General features: G+C 40.6%; 1 non-coding gene and 1 pseudogene across 1 annotated transcript; one reads left to right on the top strand and one right to left on the bottom strand.

The window, feature by feature from the left end:
* Nucleotides 1-714: 714 nt before the first annotated feature.
* LOC101715518 (arrestin domain-containing protein 1 pseudogene) lies at nucleotides 715-2146 on the bottom strand (annotated as a pseudogene).
* A 15808-nt stretch (nucleotides 2147-17954) lies between these two features.
* On the top strand, nucleotides 17955-18061 carry LOC147821590 (U6 spliceosomal RNA). The gene has a single exon (XR_015446844.1). It is a non-coding gene; the product is annotated as a U6 spliceosomal RNA (small nuclear RNA).
* The last annotated feature ends 479 nt before the right edge of the window (nucleotides 18062-18540 follow it).

The following is an 18540-nucleotide window of genomic DNA, read 5'->3' as shown; positions in this document are numbered from 1 at the left end:
TTTTTAAAATCTACTTTCTCATTACTAATATTTTCTCTCCTAATATCTTCCCGCCTACCATAGTATGGCTATCTGGGAGTTTATTTTATTGGTCCTTTCAAAAACACCAGCGTTTTGTTTTTTTTTTTTTTTAAGAAAATGAGGTATTTTAAATGTAACTCTGCCAATACTTCTATCTAGAGGCTTGTTGCCATTTTTTGTCTTCAGTGAAATTTTTGTTCCCAAGAAAGTCAAGATTACAGTTTTTTTCTAACAGATGGAGTCAGTGCAGTGCATTCTTTTTTTTTTTTTTTTTTTTTGGTACCGGCAACTCAGGACCTTCCACTTTCAAGGCAGGCGGTGGAACCACTGAGCTAAATCCTGGCCCACTGAAGTGTATTCTTGGTTATCAAAAATACTCCTAGATTTAGGATTTTGACTTGGGGATTACTCATGATGTGTGGACATGCATGACACACTCTGTACAATTCCAGTCCCACCAAATGGCATGTTGTGTATGTGAGATGCAGAACACAGGACACATCCAGCTAAGCTACATATGACTGAGAATGACCGTTCTTTGCATCTTGGGTTTTTGTTTACTGTAATGCACATATTAACTATTAACTTTTTTTTTCCACAAATAAAGCGCTTTATTTGCAGTCCCTCCAGTTTCTAAGCCCTTTCCGCCCTACCCCAACCCAGGAGAGAAGAGGCTTGACTCCGGGGAGCCAGGAGAGGCTGGTCCTGGGCAGGCTCAGGTCCTGAGTGGCTGGGCCAGGCAGAGAGCAAAGGCACAAGGCCCCGGGTATCTCATCCCAGGGTAGAGGCCTGGCCCACTGGAGAAGGCAGCATGGGTCAGCTCTGGAGGGTCAGCTCCCAGGGGTCAGGCCGGCATCAGCACTGCCACAGCTCTGCTCATAGGATGGCGGAGCCTCATAAGGGTAGCCCCACGAGCTATACTCTGGGGGGAGGATCAAGGTGCTGGTGGTGGGCAGAGGGCCCCCCCAAACCCTCTGCATAGCAGGGGACAGTAGCACCTGTAGAGACGCACAAGGGAGGGCGCAGAGAGTTGGGGGTGGGGCTACCATCCTGAGCACAGGGCTCCAGGGTGCCAGGTGCAGAACCCAAGCCAGCAGGTAGCAGCTGCTGCTATGAGTGGCTCTTGGTGCAGAGGGAGACCAGGTCAGAGAAGTGTGGGCCACCAGCCACAGCCTCAGCCTCCTCCTGGGGTGGTGCAGAGGGCACCACTGGTGATGAGGTTCCTGGAAGAGGCCGTGGGCCTGGCTGGGGGCTTAGTGGGGCTCGGTTCACAGCACTATTGCCAACAAAGACTGGGAGGGTCACAGTGGCTTCGGGAACCTTCATGGAGACCTGCAGGTAGGAGTCAATGTGGATGAGGCTGCAGCCTGGCAGGGCTGACTGGGGCAAGGCAGGCACCAGAATCTGCTCTTGCCAGTGAGCATGCCGCCAGGCCTTGACAGCAGCACCCTCCACCTCTGCGAAGGTCCGAACATCATAGATCTAGCGCTTGGCCTTGTACGATACTTTCTGCAGCAGACAGGACCATGGGGCTTGTGTCCTTGCCAGACTGGTTCTCGATGTCAGCCTGTAGCCGCAGCACCTGCCCCACCACATAGCCACGGAGATCAGTGCTAGCTGTGAGGACCACACTGCCCGTCTTCACCAGCTTGTAGGAGAACTTCTTAGTGGTGGAGGCCACGTTGGGTTACTCAGTGTCTAGGATGCTGTTCAGGTTCAGGGGGCTCAAAATGTAGAACACCAGGCTGCACTTGTGATCCTTGGAAAACCTCGGTGTGTCGATCGTGGCCCTCACCTGGTACACAATCCTCCCAAACGAACCCTCAAAGGATGTGGGTGCTGTGGCTGGAAGCAGGAACTGGAAGGGAAAGCTGTGTTCTCCTGTGGGTAGACTCCCCTTGTCAGCCAGCGACAAGGTGCTGTTGAAGTAGCTCTCCTCCACCACCCATGCCACATCGTTAGCCTTGTTGGAGACACCGCAGGATCCTGTGCACGTCACCCAGATGGCTCGGAAGGGCAGCGGAGCCGCCAGGCGCAAGTGCACGGCCCGGGCCAAGGGCTCCCCTAGGCAGTAGACGATGCGGCCTTGGCACAGGCTGATCTCGAAAAGCTGCACCCGCCCCATTCCACGGCCTCCCCCCAACACCTCGAACAGACTCCTGGGCCGCAGTTCGGAGGATGGAGCCCGGCCCCTCCCCACCCCAGTACAGGGCCAAGCCCCGCCCCACAGCCCATTCCCCCCCCAGGACCCGCCCCGATCCAGGGCCGGCCCCGCCCCAAGCCCAGGGCTCGCCCTCTATGGAGGACACAGCCCGTCCCATAGCCAAGCGGCCCCACCCCAAACCCAAGACCACTATTAACTTTTTTAAAATAAAGATTATTTTTAAAACTTAAAAAAACAACTCACCAGCTTTTGAGGGAGAGTGGGAAGAACCCAGCCCAGGAGCGAGAACCGGGAGGCATGGAGTTCCGGGGTTGTAGTCACTCTGAACCCAGGGAAATGGGAAACCAGGAGGCTCTGCGGAGTTCCCTTTCCACCAAAAACTCGGGAGGCGGGAACTACTCGGGACTTCGGAAGTGCTTCCGGTGTCGCTGACCCCGATGCTGTCTTGTTCTCTAGGGTCCCAGCCTCCTCCTCAACCCCACCCAAGCGGCGCAGCCCCTCCTGTAGCTGCTCTTGCCTGCTGCAGCTGCCACCCGCTTCATCTTCCTTCACCAGAAGTCCAACCAAGCCATAGGACACTACGCAGTGGTGCTCAGCCTCCAGACCTCAGGGAGATGTACAGCTAAAAGGGTAGCTTTCACAGGATTGGCTAACAAACTCTCTAGAGCCATGATCGAACCCCCGCTACAGGATATACTTACTATGGGTCTTGTTATTGGTGCTTACAACTTCCGGTACTATGTCCCCTGTCGATATCTACTTTCCAGGCTGGGGATTTAGCTCAGTGGTTCCACCGCCTGCCTCGAAAACGCAAGGTCCTGAGTTCGATCCCCAATACAAAAAAAAAAAAAAATTGAGAAACCAGACTTTGTCAAATAAAAAAAAAAGCAAAAACCTTTAAACAAAATATCCACTTTCCAGTGTGGATAGACAGGACACCTCTCGGTGACCATATTGATCAAAAATAAGGGGTTTTGAGAGAAGGTGAGCCAGTCCCAGCACCCGGAAGGAAGCTCCCCTGCCCCCATCCCACCCTCCTAGGGTAAAGAAGGAGAGCCGAGGAGGCACAAGAAGCAACCCCCCCCCCCCCGTGGAAATGAGAAGACACGTAAACAATCCTCAAAATCAGACTTCTGGATCACCTACAGCAACCCCAAAGGGAAACGAGATGGAACAATCTGATATTCAACCACCTGGACTCTCTGAACTGGCAACAAAAGAGGATCTGGGAAAAATGAAATCAAAAATAATTACTCAGATAACAGCAAAGACTGTGCTCATGGTGCAAGACATGATGAATAAATCTAGAGAGGACACAGATAAAAAAATAGAGGATCTAAGGAACACGATGGAATCCCAACATAGGAAACAAGTGGAATCCATAAAACAGATGCAAACAGATTTCCAGGAGATTAAAAACTCCATCGAAAGTCTGGGCAGCAGAACGAACCAATGTGAGGACAGAATTTCACATATAGAAGAAAAGATTGTAACTAGTGACCAGGAAAAGAAAAATTGCTTTAAAATTGTAAGGGAACATGAGAAATCAATCCAGCACCTGCTAGACGATGCAAAGAAGAATAACATAAGACTGATTGGAGTCAATGAAGAAACAGGAGAGAGTGCAGATGACATAAAAAGACTCTTCACAGAAGTGATGGCAGAAAACTTCCCAAGGAGGGGAAAAGAACTTGACATACAGATAAGTGAGGCATGTAGGACTCCAGCTAACCTTAATCAAAAAAAATCTACACATAGGCATATAATAGTTAGGATTCCAGAAATCCAACAGAAGAACAAAATTCTACAAGCAGTGAGAGAAAAGAAACAAATCACATACAAAGGAAAGCCCATCAGAATCACAGCAGACTTCTCAATGCAAACCCTCAAGGCAAGAAGAACTTGGAGTGATGTATTTCAAGCCCTAAAGGAAAACAGCCTCCAACCCAGACTGATGTACCCTGCAAAACTATCTTTCAAAATTGATGGAGAAATAAGATACTTTCATGATAAAGAGCACCTCAGGAACTTCATGAATATCAAACCGGCACTCCAAAAAATTTTAGACAATACCCTAGGAAAAGACAATGAGGATCACAACCCCAGGAAACCCAGCAGAATGAATCCATTGGGTGTGACAAATTAAATGCAAAGGGGGAGAATCCAACAAAAAGAAAAAGTCATGACAAGGCTTTTGAAACTTTTGACTTCATCTCCCTAATGAGTATATAATTCAATCTTATTATTGTACTGATTAGTATTTTTCTGTTTCTAGAATTGCACACCATTCCTTGTGCTATACTGGCTATTTATCATCTTCTTATGTCTACATTTTAATTGGGTTGTCTATTAATGAGCTCTAAGAATTCTTTATATATTCTGCTCATAGGTTATATGCATTGTAAATATGGTCTGTTTAAGGACTACTTTCATTTTAATGATGTCATTTAAAGTTCTAAATTTTGATGGAATCTCATCAATTTTTTTTCTTTTATACATCATGGTTTTTGTATCCTAGGTAGTTCTTGCCTCCCCTGAATTCATAAATATTTTCCCTTATAATTTCTTCTTAAAGTTTTACGCCTTTAGGCTTTCTTATTTAGGTTCATAGATCCCTTCAAGTTATTTTCATGTATGGAAAAAAAGGGTTGTGGTTATATATACGGATACCAGGTGTTCTAGTGCCGTTTGCTGAAAACACTGTCTCTTCCTCGGCTCTTGAATTGAGTTTATATTCTATAAAATGCTAATGTTAAATAATCTTTCAAAACTCAGTGGGCCATATATGTGTGGTTCTATTTCTAGATTCTCTGTTTTATTCCAATGATCTATATGTCTTTCCTTACACCAACACTGCCTTGATTACTGTAGCTTTAGAAGTCTTAAAATTGGGTGCTGAACATCTTCCAACACTGTTTTTGTTTTTGTTTTTGGCTTTTCTAGGTCCTTTGTACTCCTACATAACTTTAAAATTTCAATATCCAGTTCTTCATTTATAGCAAGTATACACAGACCTGAATTTTTATATATACCTTGTGTTTTCTAATCCTGCTAAATTCAAGTACAAGTTCTAGGGGCTCCTAGAGATTTCTTAGTATTTTCTCTGCAGATGATCATTTCATCTACATATAAAGATTTTGCTTCTGCTGTGCCAATCCTATCCTAGTTATGTCATTTTATTGCCAGACTATTTTGGTTTAGACCTATGTTTCAAAGTCTAATGGACAGATGAAGAGTAGGCATATATGCCCTTGTTCCCCACTTTAGGGAGAAAGCATTGTATCATCTCCATTCATAGAAGGACTTTTTGTTGGAAGTATGGAGTACATGTCTTTGATCTGTTGAGAAGGTTCTGTTCTACTTCTAGTCTCCTGATAGCTTTTACCATGAACAGCTGTAGAATTTAGTCCAATACTCTTTCTCCAACTAGTGACAGGATCATATGGCTTTCTCCTTTCCTCTGTTAAAATGATGACTTTTGAGGGTGGATCTTCCAATGCTGAACCAACACTGCCATCCCTATAACAAAACCACTTTCTACATACTGCCAGATCTGACTTCTAAGAGTTTGTTTTGTTAAACAAATTTCTATCTATGTTCATACTTTTTTCTTCTATTATCTTCATCCAGTTTTAGGATTAGCACAATGTTGAGTTCCTAAAATGAGGGGAGAAGTGTTCCTTCTTTTTTCTGCTTTAATTGTTTGATATAATTTATCAGTTAAAATGTATATGAGCCTGCTTTTGTCATATAGGTAGGTTTTCAAGCTAGGAATATACTTTCTTTAATAGGTGCTATTCAAAGTTTTTATTTCCTCCAGAGTTAGTTTCATTAATTTGTCTTCCAAGATTCTTCTTAGAAGTTGTCAAATTTATTTCAAAAAGATTTTTGTAATATGCTTTCTATATCCTTTTAAATTCTGTAAAATGTGTGGTAATGTCTCCTAGATCTTGATATTGTAATTTTAAAAATGTATAATTGATATTGTGTAACAGGAAGAAAAGATCTAAAGGAGCAGAGGAAGTGGGAGATGTAGGGGAAAGGAAAAAAGGGAAAAGAAAAAGTGTGAGAAAAGGAAAAAATGGAAACAAAGTCTTTGCAAATAGGGAAGAGTGGAGGATGTGAAGGGAGGGCAGGGGCAGGGGACAAGAAAATAAGAACCAAGAGACTCATGTAATGGTACAAGATCCCAATGATGAATGTAACTGTGTTTTATACGTAAAATGTACCAATAAACTTAATGGGAAAAAAAATAATAAAATAAAGTAAAATAACATAAATTGGTGTTTAAAGGAGCTGGCACAGTGCCTGAGCGATAAATGCTAGTTTTGGTCTCAAAAAAAAAGGGGGGGGGGGTGTACAGGAAAAAAAAAAATGAAATCTGTCAAAAAAAAAAAAAAGTTCCTGAAGAACTAAAGATCGTCAACAATTTTTTTTTTCTTGGTACCAGGGATCAAACTCGGGACCTTGGGCTTGCAAGGCAGGCACTGGAACTACTGAGCTAAATCCAGGCCCATCAACAATATTAATACAAATTGGCCTGATACTGTTAAAGCCATGGCCAGTCATAAGGATGGGCTTACTTACCATTGTTTCTGTACTGGTTGAAACACTGAGAATCAAAGAACAAGAATTCAGGAAACTAACCGGGCCTGGTGGGACAGGCCTGTAATCCCAGCACTCAGGAGGCTGAGGCAAGAGGATCGCCATGAGTTCGAGGCCAGCCTGGGATACATAGTGAGTTCAAGGCCAGTCTGAATTACATAGTGCGACCCTGCCTCAAAAAACAAAAACAACAACAACAAAAAAGAATTCAGGAAATTACAGCAAACAGCTGTGGTAGCACTGTCCAATAAAAATATGTGAGCCAGCCGGGGATTTAACTCAGTGGTTTCACCACCTGCTGTGCAAGCACAAGGACCCGAGTTCGATGCCTGGTACAAAAAAAAAATATATATATATATATATATATGTATATATATATATATATATGAGCCACGTGTATAATTTTAAGTGCTTTACTCACCACATTTTAAAAAGTTAAAACATTTTTAAAAGTTAAACAGGCTGGTGCTGTAGTGTGGTGCTTAGTCTGGGGGAGGCCCTGGGTTCCATCCCTAGCAGTATTAGCATATGTGTGTATGTGTGTGTGTGTATATATATATATGTATATATATTCCAGTACCCAATATATGTCCTAAATATTTAGAATGAAATTGTGAAATGTTTTACATTTTTTCCATTCTAAATCTTTGAAATCTTGTTTATCAGCCCACTTCCTGTCAGATTAGCTGCATTTCATGTGCTCAGTAATGGCCATCATTTTGAGCAGCATAATTTCTTCTATTCCTTCCATCGAGGTCAACAGTTCTCCACAGTTATTCTTCTGAACCTCCAGGAGAGATTTATAAATCTATTGACTACATAGAAGCTAATCTAGATAAGGCATGTAGGAGTACTACAGAACAATTGGACCACATATATTTTAGCACTTACCTGAAGAAACACCATATGTGGAATATATCTGAATGGGTGCTGTTAAATGCTATCACTGAGCTCCAGAAAACTGGAACAACTGTGAGCCTTTCCTGTTTGATTTATGTCCAGTGAAACCAGTGTAGAAACTGACAGGAAGACTTAGCGAGTTGGGCAGCTGGAGCGCCCTTGGCCCACTGAAGCCCTGGGCCCTCAGGGATGCCATTCTGTGTCCTTATACTCTGTGTGTGGGCCCAGCCCAGCCCTGTCCTTCCAAAAACATTGTTTCTGCTGTCAGGGGAGCATGAGAACTTCAAACTAATAGATTGACCTTTTCTTGTTTTCTAGAAGGAGTACCCTTTTAAAATTTCAATTTATTAAAAATTCTACCTAGTTCAGTGCCGTGAAAGGAAGGCTAACATCAAAATGATTTGATTTAAAGGTCTCCGCATAGCAGGCAGCCCTTTGAATGCTACTTATTTTTGCCCAATATAACAGTTAACAGAGCTTAAATGTCCTTTTGCAGATTTGTGCACATAAATTCCACTTGCAGAACAATTTCACAAATTGCACACAGACCAAAAATTGTGGAAATTTTAATAGATTGGATTTTCTTTTTTTTTAAGTAGCTTTTGGCTTGTGGATTTAACCATTTTTGTTTGTTTTTGTGGCAGACACAGCAAGGTACCACTCAGGGCTCACTTCAAGAAAGAGCTCCCCGTCTAGCTGCAAGGAGTGTAGTTACCTGTCAGTGCCACAAGCTGTTAGTACCTTCAGCATCCACCTCAGGTTTTGAGCTGAGTATTCTTCTCTTAGGATACCCAAGGCTAATGGCAGAGTAAGGAGAGGTACTGGGATGTAGCCTTTTCTGCTCAACACAGGACTCCACTGATGCACAGTCTTTGCTCCAAAACTCTCCAAAGGGCTAGAGGTGCCTGTTAGGTCTGCACTGCAGTCTGACAAGTAAGAGGTCCTGTTTTTCACAGGTCTTATTCCTTTTTAAACTTTTGTACTTTAACCCCTCAGTGTCTGTTTCCCAGAGGACCTAACCTGCGCCAAGTTTCCATTTCAGACATTTGAGCTTTAGCTTTCATTACTTCCCTGTTGGTTGCATTTTCTTTCAGATAATTTTGTGGCTTTGCAATTGTGCTCTTACTAGATTACTCAGTTTGCATATTTAAGGGTTTTTTTTGTTGTGATATAAAAGTATTTACTACAATGGGATATTGCAAAAGGGTGGACTCAAATGTTTTTAGAGTAGTCATGTACTTTCCAATTTTTCACAGGCCCTGCCTCTTCCAGTTTTTACAGCTAGCCAATGCCTACATCTGCATCACCAACATAGGCCCTGAACACATTTGTGGCTCCTGATTTAAAGTTGTGTATTTTCTTCTAAAGACTACCTTAGGCAGTCCCATAGGTTCAGCTTTTAATGAATGTGCTCACACTTTTTTCTTACTTTCTAAAAATCATTATAGCTTTGGTTTGATTTTCTTTTTTTATCTAGGAGACTGTTCCTCAACTTCAAAGCAGTAAAAAATATTTTGGCCTTTCTTTCTTTCTTTCTTTCTTTATCTATTTATTTATGGTACTAAGGATTAAACCCAGTACCTTTGCTCTGAGCTACATTTTTTTATTTTCAGACAGGGATGTTCTAAGTTGCTAAATTCCTCAAGCTGGACTCAAACTTGTGATCCTCCTGCCTCAGCCTCCCAGAGTTCTTGGATTACAGGTGTTCACCACTGCACCCAGCATTTATTATTCATTTTAAATTTTATTGCTGGGGATATAGCTCAGTGGCACCACGCCTGACTAAAATAATTTTATTGGATTATAGTGAGAAAGTATTTTCACGGGTGGAGAGTCTCTACAATCCAGGCCTGACTCTCCCACCGACACAAAAGGTTGTGGAAGAATTAGGTAGAGATCAAAAGTGTAGACGCAGAGTTTATACTATAATACAGCAAGCATGCAAGAGTATATCTGCCTTCTCTCAGAGAGACAGGCAGGTGTGCCAGAAGCGGAGTCACCATTGATGATGGGCTTGAGGTGTTAACTTTATAGTAGTCAGGAGCCTATCCTGTCCCTGGGCTGAGGGTGCCCTTACTTGATTGCTTGATTGGCTCATTACTAGGGAGGATGGGGAAGGGTCTTTGAGGACATTCCACATTCTAGGGTTAGGTTTCTTTCTTCTTCTTTTTTTTTTTCTCTTTAACTTCTGCAAAATAACAGTTGCAGGGTACAACATACAGAGGAAGTGCAACCACAACCTGTCAGCTTTTCACAGGTGGTTAGGCCGGTTTCACTGTCAAAACTCCTTGGGCAGTGTCCCTCATTGTCCCTACCTATGGGTTTCTAGCCCTACAGTATAACTTCTTTTTTAATATTATTTTATTGGAACATTTTAGGTATATAATATAATGACATTCATCATTGGAAATTTGCACCTTTACATAGTCTCTCTTAGTTATTATTTTTTCCCCATTCACCTGCCCTCCATTCAACCTCTCCATCCCTCCCTATTTAAAAACTTTTGTTTCCATTTTTTCATCTTCTCATATTACTGCTATCCCTTCTTTCCTTTCCCCTACCCCTCCCACTTCCCATTCCCCTTTGCCCCTTTTCTTCCTATTTCACATTATCTATTATACCATTTAGTCCTTATTTACACTTTCAGTTTCTCACACTAGAGAAAGTATTCAGTATTTACACACGTGTGTCCTATTTATTTCACTTAAGAGTATCACCTCAATGTGCATCCATTTAGCTGTAAATCTCTCTAATTTTTCATTTTTTATGGCTGAGTAGTACTTCATTTTCTAAAAAAAACACATTTGCTTTATCCAGTCTCCAGTTGATGGACATTTGGGCTGCTTCCAAGTTTTAGCTATTACAAATTGTGCTGCTATGAACATGGGTGCACATATATCACTGTGGTATGATTCTTTTAATTCTTTGGGGAAGATCCCCAGCAGGGGAATAGCTGGGTCAAATGGGACTTCCAGTCCTAGTTCTTTGAGGTATCTCCATGCTGATTTCCACAGTGGTTGCACCAGCCTGAACTCCCACCAGCAGTGGAGCAGTGTTCCTCTTTCCCCACAGCCCCATCAGCATTTGTTATTGGTTGATTTCATGATAGCAGCCATTCTTTCTGGAGTGAGATGGAATCTCAGCATTGTTTTCATTTGCATCTCTCGAATGACCAGTGATGTTGAGCATTTTTTTCATATGGTATTTGCTATTTCTACTCCTCTGTCTCAGAAATCAGGAATAAGACAAGGATGTCCACTATCACCACTCTCGTTCAATATAGTTTTGGAAACATTAGCCACGGCAATTAGACAAGAGAAAGAAATAAAAGGAATAAAGATAGGAAATGAAGAAGTTAAATTGTCATTATTTGCAGATGACATGATACTCTATATAGAAGACTCCAAGAATGCCACCAAAAGTCTTCTAGACTTAAGAACCAAATTCAGTAGAGTAGCTGGATACAAGGTCAATACACAAAAAACAATAGCTTTCCGTTACATGGACAACAGAATCACTGAGAGAGAAATAGGGCAAACAATTCCTTTCACAATAGCATCCAAGAAACTGAAATACCTAGGAATCAGCCTAACAGAAGAAATCAAAGACCTCTTCTCTGAAAACTATGGCACTCTGAAAAGAGAGATTGAAGATGATATCAGAAAATGGAAAGACATCCCCTGCTTCTGGGTAGGAAGGATCAATATAGTGAAAATGGCCATACTTCCAAAACTGCTATATAGATTCAATGCAATCCCAATTGAAATCCCAGCAGCATACTTCATGGACCTTGAGAAAACAATCCAAAAATTCATTTGGAACAAGAAGAGACCCAGAATAGCAAAAGCAATTCTAGGCAACAGAGACATGGCAGGAGGTATCACATTCCCCAACTTGAAACTATACTACAAAGCTAAAAACAGTTGTGGTACTGATAAAAACAGCATGGTACTGGCAAAGAAACAGACCTGAGGACCAGTGGAACAGATTAGAAGATGCAGAAACACCTCCAGACACTCAGCCATTTCATCTTCGATAAAGGAGCCAAACACCCTCACTGGAGGAAAGATAGCCTCTTTCATAAATGGTGCTGGAAAAATTGGGTTTCAACTTGCCAAAGATTAAAACTAGACCGATATCTCTCACCATGCACTAAAGTAAAAGCAAAATGGATTAAAGATCTAAATATTAAAATAGAAATGCTGAATCGGCCTGAACAGAGGTTAGATAGAACTCTTGAAGACATTGGTGTAGGAAAAGATTTCATGAACAAAACCTCAGGTGCCCGTGAACTAGCACAAACAATCAACAAATGGGATCTCTTCTTATTAAAAAGCTTCTGCACAGCAAGAGAAACCACCAATAGTGTGAAGAGACAACCCACAATGTGGGAAAAAATCTTCACCTGCTCTTCCTCAGACAAAGGTCTACTATCTTGCATCTATAAAGAACTTTAAAAAGTCAGACCTCCCAAATTTAAAGACCCAATCTGAAAATAGGCATCTGAAATGAACAGACATTTCCTACAGTATAACTTTTAACTTCTAAAAAATTCTGCTTCTTTTAATTTGTGAAGTTTTCCTCTATGAAGAAGTACACAATTGATGGATGATGGAAATAATTTATATCTTAAACATGTTTAGACATATATATTGGTATACATTGAATTTGGGTTTTTTTCGCCATTAACTGTATTGGTACATTAAGCTTATTGGTACATTTTAGGTATACAATACAGTTATATTCATCATTGGGATCTTGTACCATTACATGAGTCTCTTGGTTCTTATTTTTTTCCCCTTCCCTTGCCCTCCCTTCACCCCCTCCACCCTTCCCTATTTGCAAAGACCTTGTATCCATTTTTTTCCTCTTCTCATATTTTTTCCTTTCCCTTTTTTCCCTTCCCCTACCCCTCCCAATTCCCCTGCTCTTTTAGGCCTTTTCTTCCTGTTACATAATATCAGTTATACATTTTTTAAATTACAATATTAAGATCTAGGAGACATTACCACAGATTTTACAGAATTTAAAAGGATATAGAAAGCATATTACAAAAATCTTTTTTTGAAATAAATTTGACAACTTCTAAGAAGTACCTTGGAAGACAAATTAATGAAACTAACTCTGGAGGAAATATAAAATTTGAATAGCACCTATTAAAAAAAGTATATTCCTAGCTTGAAAACCTACCTATATGGCAACAGCAGGCTCATAAACATTTTAACTGATAAATTATATCAAACAATTAAAGCAGAAAAAAGAAGGAACACTTCTCCCTTCATTTTAGGAACTCAACATTGTGCTAATCCTAAAACTGGATAAAGATAATAGAAGAAAAAAGTATGAACATAGATAGAAATTTGTTTAACAAAACAAACTCTTAGAAGTCAGATCTGGCAGTATGTAGAAAGTGGTTTTGTTATAGGGATGGCAGTGTTGGTTCAGCATTGGAAGATCCACCCTCAAAAGTCATCATTTTAACAGAGGAAAAGAGAAAGCCATATGATCCTGTCACTAGTTGGAGAAAGAGTATTGGACTAAATTCTACAGCTGTTCATGGTAAAAGCTATCAGGAGACTAGAAGTAGAACAGAACCTTCTCAACAGATCAAAGACATGTACTCCATACTTCCAACAAAAAGTCCTTCTATGAATGGAGATGATACAATGCTTTCTCCCTAAAGTGGGGAACAAGGGCATATATGCCTACTCTTCATCTGTCCATTAGACTTTGAAACATAGGTCTAAACCAAAATAGTCTGGCAATAAAATGACATAACTAGGATAGGATTGGCACAGCAGAAGCAAAATCTTTATATGTAGATGAAATGATCATCTGCAGAGAAAATACTAAGAAATCTCTAGGAGCCCCTAGAACTTGTACTTGAATTTAGCAGGATTAGAAAACACAAGGTATATATAAAAATTCAGGTCTGTGTATACTTGCTATAAATGAAGAACTGGATATTGAAATTTTAAAGTTATGTAGGAGTACAAAGGACCTAGAAAAGCCAAAAACAAAAACAAAAACAGTGTTGGAAGATGTTCAGCACCCAATTTTAAGACTTCTAAAGCTACAGTAATCAAGGCAGTGTTGGTGTAAGGAAAGACATATAGATCATTGGAATAAAACAGAGAATCTAGAAATAGAACCACACATATATGGCCCACTGAGTTTTGAAAGATTATTTAACATTAGCATTTTATAGAATATAAACTCAATTCAAGAGCCGAGGAAGAGATAGTGTTTTCAGCAAACGGCACTAGAACACCTGGTATCCGTATATATAACCACAACCCTTTTTTTCCATACATGAAAATAACTTGAAGGGATCTATGAACCTAAATAAGAAAGCCTAAAGGTGTAAAACTTTAAGAAGAAATTATAAGGGAAAATATTTATGAATTCAGGGGAGGCAAGAACTACCTAGGATACAAAAACCATGATGTATAAAAGAAAAAAAATTGATGAGATTCCATCAAAATTTAGAACTTTAAATGACATCATTAAAATGAAAGTAGTCCTTAAACAGACCATATTTACAATGCATATAACCTATGAGCAGAATATATAAAGAATTCTTAGAGCTCATTAATAGACAACCCAATTAAAATGTAGACATAAGAAGATGATAAATAGCCAGTATAGCACAAGGAATGGTGTGCAATTCTAGAAACAGAAAAATACTAATCAGTACAATAATAAGATTGAATTATATACTCATTAGGGAGATGAAGTCAAAAGTTTCAAAAGCCTTGTCATGACTTTTTCTTTTTGTTGGATTCTCCCCCTTTGCATTTAATTTGTCACACCCAATGGATTCATTCTGCTGGGTTTCCTGGGGTTGTGATCCTCATTGTCTTTTCCTAGGGTATTGTCTAAAATTTTTTGGAGTGCCGGTTTGATATTCATGAAGTTCCTGAGGTGCTCTTTATCATGAAAGTATCTTATTTCTCCATCAATTTTGAAAGATAGTTTTGCAGGGTACATCAGTCTGGGTTGGAGGCTGTTTTCCTTTAGGGCTTGAAATACATCACTCCAAGTTCTTCTTGCCTTGAGGGTTTGCATTGAGAAGTCTGTTGTGATTCTGATGGGCTTTCCTTTGTATGTGATTTGTTTCTTTTCTCTCACTGCTTGTAGAATTTTGTTCTTCTGTTGGATTTCTGGAATCCTAACTATTATATGCCTATGTGTAGATTTTTTTTGATTAAGGTTAGCTGGAGTCCTACATGCCTCACTTATCTGTATGTCAAGTTCTTTTCCCCTCCTTGGGAAGTTTTCTGCCATCACTTCTGTGAAGAGTCTTTTTATGTCGTCTGCACTCTCTCCTGTTTCTTCATTGACTCCAATCAGTCTTATGTTATTCTTCTTTGCATCGTCTAGCAGGTGCTGGATTGATTTCTCATGTTCCCTTACAATTTTAAAGCAATTTTTCTTTTCCTCCTCATTAATTGCAATCTTATCTTCTATATGTGAAATTGTATCCTCACTTTGGTTCGTTCTGCTGCCCAGACTTTCGATGGAGTTTTTAATCTCTTGGAAATCTGTTTGCATCTGTTTTATGGATTCCACTTGTTTCCTATGTTGGGATTCCATCGTGTTCCTCAGATCCTCTATTTTTTTTATCTGTGTCCTCTCTAGATTTATTAATCATGTCTTGCACCATGAGCAAAATCTTTGCTGTTATCTGAGTAATTATTTCTGATTTCATTTTTCCCAGATCCTCTTTTGTTGCCAGTTCAGAGAGTCCAGGTGGTTGAGTATCAGATTGTTCCATCTCGTTTCCCTTTGGGGTTGCTGTAGGTGATCTGGACGTCTGTTTTTGAGGCTTGTTTATGTGTCTTCTCATTTCCGGGGGGGGGGTGCTTCTGGCGCCCACGCGGGTCAACTTGTGTACCCTAGGAGCTTGGGATGGCAGCAGGGGAACTTCCTTCCGGGTGCTGGGACCGGCTGAGCTTCACTGCCCCAGGAGCATGGGTTGGAGGCGAGGAGCTTCCTTCTGGGTGCTGGGACCGGCTGAGCTTCACTGCCCTAGGAGCCTGGGATGGAAGCAGGGAGCTTCCTTCCGGATGCTGGGACCGGCTGAGCTTCTGAATTTGTTCATTATATTATTCAAGCCATTTATTCACTATTTTTTGTTTGATTGAACACTTAAGTTCTGAAAGAGGTGTGTTATAATTTCCCATCTTGATAGTGGCTTTTATCAAAATCTTCTTGCATTTCTAAGAGTTTTTGCTTTAAATATTAAGCTGCTGTAGTAATTTAGTACCTAAGGCTTAAGACCTTTTCTTCATCAAGGATCGAACCATGTATGTCTCCTTTTACCTTATTTAAGCTTTTGATCTTAAATTCCACTTTTTCCTCATAATACTTGGTGCTTAAAGCACACACATTTTCCACATTTTGTGTACAGCCTAACTGGGTCTTTTACTTCAGAATCGTGTAAGACTGCAACCAAGGTGTCACTCGGGATCTTTCACAGCTGTAGTCAAGGTGTCAGCTGGGGCCTTGGTCTCTTTTCGCAGCTCAGCTGGGACAGTGCACTTCCACCTTCACTTACAGGGAGAGCTGTTGGCAGGATCCAGATCCTTGCTTTCTTTTGCACTGAGACCCAGTCCCCCACTAGCAGACTAAGCAGATAAGACCCAGAGAGTGAGTGGGAGCAAAATACAAAAACTAGGCTTTTGTAACCTACTTATGAAAGTGGTGCCCATCACTTTTGCTATAGTTAATTCATTAGAAGCAAGTCACTAGGTGCAACACACACACACAAGGGGAGGGAGTTACACAAGGGAGTGAACACCAGGAGGCAGGAATCATTGGGAGATATTTTAGAAGCAGCCTAACAAAACTGGATCACGGATTTTTAGTTAACAATTCTCTTCTCCCAATATTTTATAGTTGGTATTTCACTGTTTCATATTGTAGATGAAAAAGCTAACCCTAATTTGTTTTCCTTTTGTATGTATATCAGTTAGAGTTCACAAGACTATAGAAACAACTCTGAATATTTAAAATGAAATATACTACTGGGTGTGGTGGTAGATGCCTGTAATCTAAGCACTCTGGGAGGCTGAGGCAGGAGGATCACAAGTTTAAGTCCAGCCTGGCCAGTTTCATGATTTAGTAAGACTCTGTCTCAAAATAAAAATTAAAAAGGGCAGGGGATGTAGCTCAGAGTGAAGGTCCTGGGTTTAATCCCCATTGCTGCAAAGTACGTATACGTATACATACACACTAAAACAGACTACATTAGAATAATGGAGGGGATGGATTACACAAATGATAGAAGAATTGATAAACCAAACACAGGACAATGAGGGACATCTTAGGGACTAGAAATATCAGGGAGCTATTACTACCCTTAGGTTGGAAAGTCAAAAGAAGGAAATGGTGTTAATGGAATCCAAGGGTCACCGCTTATCTGGCAGTACCTGGGGCTATGCAGGAGCTACAACCATTACCAGAGAGTTTGAGACAGAGAGGAAAGTGAAGAAGCACTTTGGCTTATGTCCGTCCCTTGCCTCCACCCTTCCACCAGTGTTTCCCATTGGCCAAAGCCAGCTGGAAGCCAGAATGGTTCCTTCAATTTGGAGGCCTGTGAGATCTTCTCTTTATCCTTAGAATTCAAGGATTTCACAGTAGATTTTGATGTTCTTTTTTTCATTATCATCCATGAGACTCAGTGACCACTTTCAAGTTGCAAACCCAGATTTTTCTTCAACTCAAGGAAAGTTTCTTCTAATATTGATTTTTCTTTCCTTCCTTATGTTCACTTTGTCCTTCTGGACTCCTGTTATTTTCATGACAAATCTCCTGGATCTGTACTCTAACTCTCTTAACTATCATGATTTCTACTTCTTTATCATTTTATGTTGTGGTTTGGTTTGGTTTTTCTGCAGTACTGGAGATCAAACCCAGGGCCTCAAACCTGCTAAGCAAGTACTCTACGTACTCTACCACTGAGCTGCATTCCCAATCCTTTCTACCTCCTTCCATTTTCAAAGACCCAATGAAAGATGTTTTTTCTATTTGATCTTCTAGATCACTAATGTGGTTCTCAGTTAATAGTCATCCTCTTTTTCACATTAATGTATTGAATTTTTAAATTCTAAAATCATATTTTTCTAGTTCTACAATGAATTTTTGTGCTATACTTGCACATCCTTCAGAGCTCTCATTACTTTTTTGTTTTGGCTTATTATTTGACAAACGTGTATATGACACACTCAATGTGCCAAGCTCTGTTCTAAATATTTTACAAGTGCTCGCTCCAGCAGCATGTATACTAAAATTGGGACGATACAGAGAAGATCAGCATGGCCCTTGTGCAAAGATGACCCGCAAATTCATGAAGCATTCTATAGCTTTAAAATAAATAAATAAATAAATATTTTACAAATATTAACTTGTTTAATCATGTAATAGTTCTCTCTGATGCACACTGTAGTTCTACATTAATAGAAACCACCTATCTAGCTGTGTGTGTTAGCTCCTTCCTCCTTTTAGCAAATAAGTTGCCTTAAGTAGGTCATTTCCTTTGCCTGCTCATGATTTTGACTTCTCAGCAGGGAGGTCAGATTGTTAGGGTCTCCTGATCTGTGAAAACCCGTGAACTATGGAAGATTAAGGAGGCACAGGGGATTTAGCTCAGTGTTTTTGCCACCTGCTGCATAAGCTCAAGGACCCGAGTTCAATCCCTGCTACCAAAAAAAAGATTAAGGAGGCTTTGCTTTTGTGGGTCAGAAGTGAACTACATGAAGGAAAGTCATGTCTTTCCTGAAACACAGGCAGGAAACTTCTTTGCCCCCAAGCTTTCTAAGCCTGAGTGATGATCTGTTCCAACCTTA

Source organism: Heterocephalus glaber, unplaced genomic scaffold (assembly GCF_053883595.1).
Source record: "Heterocephalus glaber isolate CG9 unplaced genomic scaffold, H.glaber_assembly_v1.0 deba00001729, whole genome shotgun sequence".
Classification (NCBI taxonomy): domain Eukaryota; kingdom Metazoa; phylum Chordata; class Mammalia; order Rodentia; family Bathyergidae; genus Heterocephalus; species Heterocephalus glaber.
The sequence above is the reverse complement of the archived record's forward strand: the minus strand, read 5'-3'. Positions and strand labels throughout refer to the sequence as shown.